This window comes from Bos taurus, chromosome 28, assembly GCF_002263795.3.
Source record: "Bos taurus isolate L1 Dominette 01449 registration number 42190680 breed Hereford chromosome 28, ARS-UCD2.0, whole genome shotgun sequence".
In the NCBI taxonomy this organism is placed as follows: Eukaryota; Metazoa; Chordata; class Mammalia; order Artiodactyla; family Bovidae; genus Bos; species Bos taurus.
In genome coordinates this window covers 34,701,782-34,710,073 of record NC_037355.1, presented here as the reverse complement: position 1 = coordinate 34,710,073, position 8,292 = coordinate 34,701,782, and the positions used below count along the sequence as shown (strand labels likewise).

The window sequence follows — 8,292 nt, the reverse complement described above, 5'->3', positions numbered from 1 at the left end:
CTGGGCCAGAAAAAAAGGACAGACCAAGTAATCCTTACAGCCCCTCAATTCTATAACACATACTTAGGGGTGCAACACATAGGCAGGGAGATTGCAGAGTAGGAAGAGGTTTCAAACACCTCTCCCCACTGCTCCAGAGAGAAGAGAACAGGATGTAACTGCTGGGTGGGACCCTCCTGGGCAGGGGTTCTGAAAGCATCGCTGCCACCCACCACCCCCTCTTCTGCAAGTGCCAACCTCTGTGGGTGAATGACTAGAGCTGTCGGGCAAGGAAAATGGGGGCAGGGTAGGAGAAAGGACAGAAAGTAGGTGCAGTGTCCGTTTAAGCCAGATATCAAAATAATTCCAAAATAATTTTAGAAGAGCCATTGAAAGTACAAAGAGACTATATTTTAAATAACCCCCCTCCCTGACATTCAGATTAACTCTGCCACTCTCTGGCAAAGCTATAATCTGCACTGAGGTGGACCCTCCAAGAGATCAAGAATCTGGAACAGACTGATGGGAGAAGAAGGAGAAAGGCCCTGTGGTCTGGGAGCCTGGGAAAGACAGGCCTGAGTCCTCAGCAGAAACCCTGGCCAGCGGAGGCAATGACCCCGAGTCTGTGTATAGAGAATGCCAACTAGGGAGTCAGCTTTGAGACAAAAAAGTGCCGAATAAAGTAGACTTCTCCAGAGGGTTTACTGGCCCTTGGACAATTCCAGACCTGTCCTGATGTCTACAGGTACAAAGATTACACAGAACAAAAGTCCCTGCCACCCTGACACTACCAGCCATCCAGGCACTGGGCCAGTCCCTACCCCTCTGAAGGCCTCAGTTTCCCTACTTGGCATAGTGAAGACTTTTAGCGAGATGGTATCTCAGGCCACAGCTGCTCTGACAGTCCACGATGCTAAGATTCTATGGAAAAGCACATCACCTACACCATTCAGACCCCCACCCCGGAGACCTGGGAGGGGAGTCCCCAGTCCCCAGCCGGCTGGCTGAGGCTGGGGCTAAGTGGAGTCCCCACACCGTCTGTCCTCAACAGCCTGCCACGGCTGAAATCTTCGAGTGGTTACAATTACAGCCGGGCTAACAGGATTAGGGGAGCATTGAAATCTAAGAAATCTAATTAGCTCAGACACCCCGGCCTCCCCCAGCACGATCCACAGTAACCCCAGCAGCTGGGCCTGATAGGCGGGGCCTGGGGCCTTCCTGGGCCACAGTCATTACCTGTGCAGGTGTGCCAGGCTGGGCCAGGCTTCCTGGGGAGCCGCCAGCTCAGCTGCCCGACTGCTCCCTGCTCTGGACCCCCGCCACCTGCAGCCTGGTCCTGGGATGCCACTGAGATGGGCTCCAGAAAACTCAGTGCAGGGGCCTGGTCAGCAGAGGGGGCAGTGCTAAGGGGCAGAAGGAATCCAAGGGCCCCCACAGGGCGGCTACCCCACACGGCTTGGGGACTGACTCAGCCAGAGGAGGGGCAGGCTGAGTCAACGTCTGTATCTATAGAAACCATCACAGCCCAGGGAAGAGCCTTGGTCTGCATGGGGATCTGGGGCCTAGAAACATCTCTGCTTCCTGCTCCAGGGCCAGGGATGGGGGTAAAGCCCCATGCACAGACATGTGTGCCCTGGGCAGTCATGGCAGGATCTGGGGTTCAGAGCAAGCTCTGGCTGTAAGACACTGTGCCCTAAGAAAAGGGCACAGTTGCTCAGGGCGTGAGCCATGTGCTGCCAAAGTGGGGGGCAAGTGAGCCTCCCAACCCCTCCTGGGCACACCTCCTGCTACTTAACCTCAGTCCCCAGTTCCCCATTCTGGGAGTCCACATGGATTTCTGCACCCTTGTCCCTGCCTGGCTGGTACACTGGGAAGGCACCAACACACTCGCCATCTATAAGGCCTGACATTGAGAACGGCTGCAGCAGGGGACATTTCACCTCCCTAAACCTCAGTTTTCTTCTCTGCTAAATGGGGCTGATTCTAAATAGCAGCTAGCTTCCGCCACTGCTCTTGGAGTTAGGCAAAGTTGGACAGCACTTCTTAATCCACCAAGTGCTGTACAAAGGCGAGGGGCTGTGGTTATTACTGTCATCATGCGCCCATGGCAGGCAGCCAGCCGGTGGTGGTTAATTATTTATTTGGACTGATCTTCCTGCCCTTGCTGGACTAGAAGCTCCTAAGGAACAGGAACTGTCTTACACATTTCAGGGTCTCTCACAGGCCACGGTCCTCACACTGGAGACTCTCAGGAAGTATCTTCAGCAGCAGTGCTAGGGCCCTGACCCAACCCCACTCCCCGCTACGTATCTCCTTTCTTCTTCTAACTGATCCAAGGCAAGTGCCAGGAAGCAGAGCTGGCACGCAGACGCAGACAAGTGACAGTGAGCCCCTAAGACAGACCCCGCTCTGCTCCCCACAGGTCACTCCCAATAAGGGCTGAGGCAGCCAATTGAAAGGTGTCCTCTCGCCCCAGGGAAGTGTGGCCTGCCTGGGCACTGGTATTGAATCTGGGATCATCAAAGTGCTAGTCTGTGGTCTGGAGAACCCCTAGTTCCTTAAGCCCAGCAAAGGTCAGCAGGGGTTGATTTCCAGAAGGTATGCAGCCGAGCATGCCAACAGTCAGAGCTATCCACTAAAGGCAGAAGCTGCCCAGAGGTGGTGAACACCCTGTCATGGGGAGCATGCAAGCCAAAGCTGGACAATAAGCTTCCAGGAGGTGTGTGGATGGGAGAGCAGTATCTGGCAAATGCTTCTAACACCTCCAATTTAACCCCTTGGTGCTCCATTCATTCTGCACCCACAGCCTGCCAGGCCTTCAGGGGACACACATCCAGGGATTTCACACCCATATCTGCCTCATCCTCACAGCAACCATGTGGCATCAGAGTTGGGGGTGGGGTGGTCCTGCCTTTGGACCCATTTTACAGATGCGGAAACTGAGGCCCAGCTGAGTAAAGCTATGAGCCGGAGGCAGCCAGCCAACTACAGCCTCCTGACACCTTTCCCCTATCTCCTCAGGTGATAGGAAATGTTTGCATAATCCTGACAGGTTTCTGGACTCTTTCCTCAGAGCCTGTGCTTAGCACTGGTTTTCTCAGCCTCTCATCTTCCCTGAGGGCCACAGGGTCCAACCTCAGGATCACCCCTGGAGCTTCTAGCCTAGGCAGGCTTTGCCTCCCCTTGTCATCAGGGTAGAGCTCTAGGGATAAAGAGCCACCCCCCACCTCCGCCCAGAGGGCGTGGACAGAGGCCACTGTGTCCTGCTGAGAGGTCAAAGCAGTCACCAGGCAAGGCTGCAGCAGGGTTCAGAGTAATTACAGCAGCCCAGCCTTTGTTGTCCACACAAAACCTAAGGAGCCTCATAAAGATGAGGTGGTGATAGGAGCCAGGCTAGGGCCCTGGGGAGCAAAGTTATGAATGAAAACGTATGGGACTCAGTCAGAACCTGGCAGGCCCTGCTTCCTGGTTCTGTGACAGAGTGCCCAGAGAAGCTTCCGGAAATTAACTTGTTGGTGCCTGAATCTCTTATAGCAACATCTCACGTGAGACGAGAGTCATGGCTGCCTGTTGGATGCTGGCCCATGCCAGAGAACTCAGAACTTCACACACACGGGGACTCTTGTGACAAAACTCTCAGGACACAGCAGGCTGCCAAGTGTCTACCTTCTTTACCCACCCCCATCTCTGTCAATCAGGAAAAAAGTGAAGTCTGCTGCTCTTAGGGGGGGTCCTTGTCTCTGCAATTTTCCATCGATGGCAGACACCTGTCCTAGGCTGGGGCACGTGTCTGGAGACCAGGGATGGAGATAATGCTGTCACTGGGGGAGTGTGTTTGTGGGGGGGGGCGGTGGGAGGGGGGGGACAAAGACAGAGACAGAGGAAAAGCCCAAGTCTCTGGACCTTTTTTTGCTCCTGGCTGAGAAAGGAATGAGGCTCCTCCTCTTCTCCCTTTCCTTAGGAGGAAAAAGGGACATTTTGTCCCCATAAAGAAGCCAGCAATCCTTTTATGCAGAGAGAGGACTAGTTATCAAAGTTTCCCGTAAGTCCAGCCATTACTTATTCCCAACTCTTCTCTGTGAGCCATACCCCGAATGACTGAAATCCCAACTCCAAAACCATTTAAAACTCTTGAGAAAACTCCCTACTGTTCCCCGCCCCCTGCACCATCCCACCCAGGTCACCAGCTCCGAAGTCTACGGTTCTAAGATTTACACGTGAAAACAGCATTTCCTAACCTCGTGACTTGGGACCAGGAGATGCTTCTGTCCTGTTGGGTAAAGCAAAACCCAACTGAAAACATAAAACTCAGAAGAAAACACCCTCAGTCACACGTGCTCTGCGGCTTTCAACGTGTCTTTTGTTTGATGCCGGTGCTTCAGTATCTTCAACCTGAAGACAGAAAGGTCAGCACAAGTCTCGGGGCATTCTCAAACCAGGCCACGAGGGCTAGGCAGCGGGCAAGTGAGAAACCAGGAATGTCCCCCAGTCTGGATTCCCTCAGAAAGCAGCCAGGACAGAGAAAGTTACTGGCTTACTCGCTCATCTAAACTTCCCTGAGAGCAACTTTTAAACTCCCAGGACCATACTACAAACGGCAGCACAGGTCAGTCGGAATTCTTCACCAGCCAGGCTGCCCATTATCCAGCGACAGCGCCTGCCTCTTTATCTCTACCTTCAAGAAACAATAATAAGCAAACCCAGGCACCTCTGGGAACAGCCTCTGGCCTCCTGCCCTGCCCTGTGTAACCAGCCTGTCCTCACACCCACCAGGGAGGAGACGGCACTGGTTAACCCTCTGGTCTACCAGGCCCTGTTCCCGGGGTTGCGGCAAGGAGACAAACTGTTGCTCAAGAAAATCCTCCAGAAAACCCTTGGCACCAGGAAGCAGCTCCAGGCAGCTCCTGCCCAACGCTAAGCCAGGGGCTTCCAGAAGCAGCTTTCCCCTGCCCTTCTAAATCAGTAAGGGTTGGGCCCTACTCTCCCATGCCCTGGGCTGTCCACCCAGGGGGCTCCAAATGGCCATGGCAGAGCAAGAAGGAAGAAAAAGCCTGGCCGAGCAGTGCCCTCACCCTGCCAGCCCAGCCGCCAGCTTCTTGGAGGACCTCTGAGAGAACATTTGTTTGGGCTGCCAAGTTAAATCTTCCTCCCTCATGTCAGGGCACTGGAAAAGCAGTCAGGGGGGAGGAGAAGGGGGAGAGCGGGGGAAGCAGCGGGAGGGAGCCAGGCGGGCAGGCTTTCAGAGCCCCAGTTACTCCGGCACTGCCTGCCCAGGAAGCTTGCGGCTCCCAGGCAGCCAGCCGGGGCTCTGGACACCCAAGCAGGGGCCCGGCCGCCAGCCCTCCGGGGTCAGGCGCCGGGTGCCAGGCGCCCTGGGTCCTCGCCCGCGGAGAGGCCCTCCCTCAGTGCCCTGCCGGAGGAGCGAGGTGGGAAGGGAAGGCAAGGGAGGAAAAAGTTTGTGGGAGGTAGAGGGGTCGGGCTGGGCCGCCCTGCCGTCCGGCTGTCCCCCGGGGAGGGGTGGGGGGCCCCGGCCGGCAGCCCTGGCGCGCCCCCGCCCGCCCGCCCTCCGGCTCGGGTTGTTTACATTCCTGGAGTGTCTTTTAAACCCGGGGCTGAGGCCGGCTCCCGGCCTTCTCCGGCGGCTCCGGGGCAGTCTCCCGTGAAAATCTGCTGGCGCACAATGGCCGGGAAGACGGCTGCCCCTAGCCCGCGCCCCCGCTGCTCCGGGGCGGGGAGCCTGCCCTCCGCACCGCGCCCTCTCCTCGCCCGGCTGGCTTCCTGGACAGATGTCCCTGGCGAGGGGGCGACGCGCGCCCGCTGCCCGCGCTCTAGACGCCGAGGCCGCGCTCCCCACTGTTTTCCCCCCAGCCTAGACGCCAGGAATGTGAATCAAGCTTCCAGAGCCCGCCCCCCACCCCAGCTCCAGCCCCAGCCCCGGCTCGGCCCCCCAACCTCCGCCCCGGCCGGCCTCCCACTCCCCCGGGGCCGCCGTCGCCGGAGACGGAGAGGAAGAAAGAACACGGGGAAATTACTTTCGTATTTGCAACGCGCGCGCGCACACACACGTTCATCTTCCCCCTGGGCTCCCCTCCTGGTCGGGGCAGCCCCATCCAGGCTTTGGCCTGAAGGCTCCCCGGGTTTCTAAAGATCTACCGGAAGACCCTTCACACACCCCTTGGCGTTCCCCGCTAGAACGGTGCACCGCGTCTCCCCGGGCAATTTGCACACAAACAACTTAACCGCGCCCCCCACTCCCATTTACCAAAGTGTGTGTTTCCCCTGGAAATTCAGATGCACAACTTAACACCACCACCCCCTTGCCGCCCCGAAATCCGGCGCCTTCCCGGGCGGCTCTCCTACACACAGGCGCACAACTTCGCGTCTTTCCAAAGGAAAGGAGGGAGACAGAGGTGAACCAACCCCGGTCCTTCTCTCCCTCCTTGCCCGAATCCTGGTCCTGCCCGGCCCCCGGGTGTACGGAACCAGGGTTGCAGGCGCGCCGGCAGGAGGCGGGCACCAGGTCCGCGCGCGCACAACTGCACTCACGCCCCGCACACCCGAAGAGCCCCGAACCCCGCGCGCAGACCAAGCCGGCTCCGCGCAGCCGGGCATTCCTCGGTCGCCTGGGCCTCGGCCCCGGGTCGCCAAGAAGAGCGCAGCGGAGCTCGGCCGCCGGGCACTCGCCCGGCTCGCCAGGTCCCAGCGGACCCTAAAAGGGAAAAAGCTCCAGCACCCGGCGCTCCACTATCGCACCCCAGGAGTACAAGGAGAGCGGGAGGAAGGCCTGGGGCCAGCGGACGCCCGGGTCTGGCCCCAAACTTACCCGGTGCTGCGAGCGCCGCTGCTGCCGCTGGAGGACGCGCCGCTGCCACAGCCACCGCTGCCCGGCAGGGCCGGCTCCGGCCGGGAGGAGCTGCGAGGGCGCCGAGACGCGCTCCGCGCCGGCTTCTGCTCCGCGCCGACCGGGGCTGGGGTCACCGCGCTGCGCCGGCGCTGCTCGCTTGCTCGGCCGCCCGGTCGCTGCTCGCCGCCCGCCGCCTGGCCGATCGCTCTCCCGGGCGCCCGCCGCCGCTCGCTTTTTTAATGTCCACAGACAGTGAAAAGGAACTCGGCGTTAGGGGGTGAGTAAGTGAATCAACTCGCCCGGAGCCGAGCAAGTTGAAGTGTCAGATTACATTGGCTATTCTATTTCCAAAGGGCCCCGCGCCGCCGGCCGGCCGCAAAAGCCGGTGCGGAACTGGGGGTGGAGGGAGGAGCGGAGCGCAGCGCCAGCGCCGCCGCCGCCACCGCCGCCGCCAGCGCTCAGCTCGGCTTGCCTAGCGCTCTCTGCGGTCTCGCCTTTCTCTCGGTCTCTTTCCGCCTCTCTTTCTCTCCCTTTCCTTTCCCTCTTTTTCTCCCTTTCTTCCGAGATTCTCGGTCTGGGCGCTCTCCAAGCTTTTTCCCCTCTAGGGCTCTGATAGGCTTCGTGCGTCACCCACTCCCCCACTCCCACTCATCTCCTCTCTCTTCCCTCCACTGCTCCCTGGACGCTCCCACCCACCCCCTCCCTAAATGCGACCTCACCCCCAGCTGCCCCAGCAAGTTTGGAGCAGGAGAGAAATACTGAGCCTAAGATGTGTTCACACTGGGAAGGAGGCTGAAATCACCAGTCTCATCGGAGTGTCCCCCGCTCTGCTCTCACGCCCCCGACAGGAGTGCGCTCGGGGCTGCGAAAGCTGTCAGGTACCAGTACTAGGGCTGAGCGAGTTGCTAACGAGATTGCCAAAGCCTTCCGCTGGAGAAGGCTTTGGGGTTGCTCCTAAAGCCCGTGGGCTGGCGGGTCGGGGAGCAGAGGACGCCAGCCCCCTCCCACCAAAGGCCATGTTGGAGAAGGCTGGAGCGCTGGGTAGAAGCGGTGCGCAGGGTCTGTCCCCCGCACTCCGTGCGGTCCAAAAGCGCTTGGATTCCCCAAGGCCCCGCGGGAAACATCCCAGGCCCAAAGTGCGCGGGCGGTGGGCGGCAGGGGCTGGGGGTGGGCGGGAGAGAAGGGAGAGGTGGCGCAGGATTCCGGCTTAGGGCTGTGCACTGTCCCAGGAGTCGGGGAGAAGGATGGCACTCACAAGGTGTAGTTGGATACAGCCGCTCGCGGGGTTCCCCGGGCAGACCCACCCTTGAGAGCACCTAAGTGTGCACCCACTTCAGCTCACGTCCGCTGCCCCTCACACGGAAACTCCTACCCAAACGGCACACGTTTGCACCCACACTCAGTATTACTAACACGCTTCCACACGCACACGCACCCACACACACGTACACTTGCGCTCTCAAATATGC

At 59.2% G+C, this 8,292-nt stretch overlaps 1 long non-coding RNA gene across 1 annotated transcript in view; it reads right to left on the bottom strand.

Moving 5' to 3' along the window:
- LOC132344145 (uncharacterized) overlaps positions 1 to 6,887 on the bottom strand; it is a 49,900-nt gene extending 43,013 nt beyond the window's left edge. The window contains exon 1 of the long non-coding RNA XR_009493267.1: positions 6,803 to 6,887. This is a non-coding gene — a long non-coding RNA (uncharacterized lncRNA). The remainder of the gene's footprint in view (positions 1 to 6,802) is intronic.
- Between the last annotated feature and the right edge of the window lie 1,405 nt (positions 6,888 to 8,292).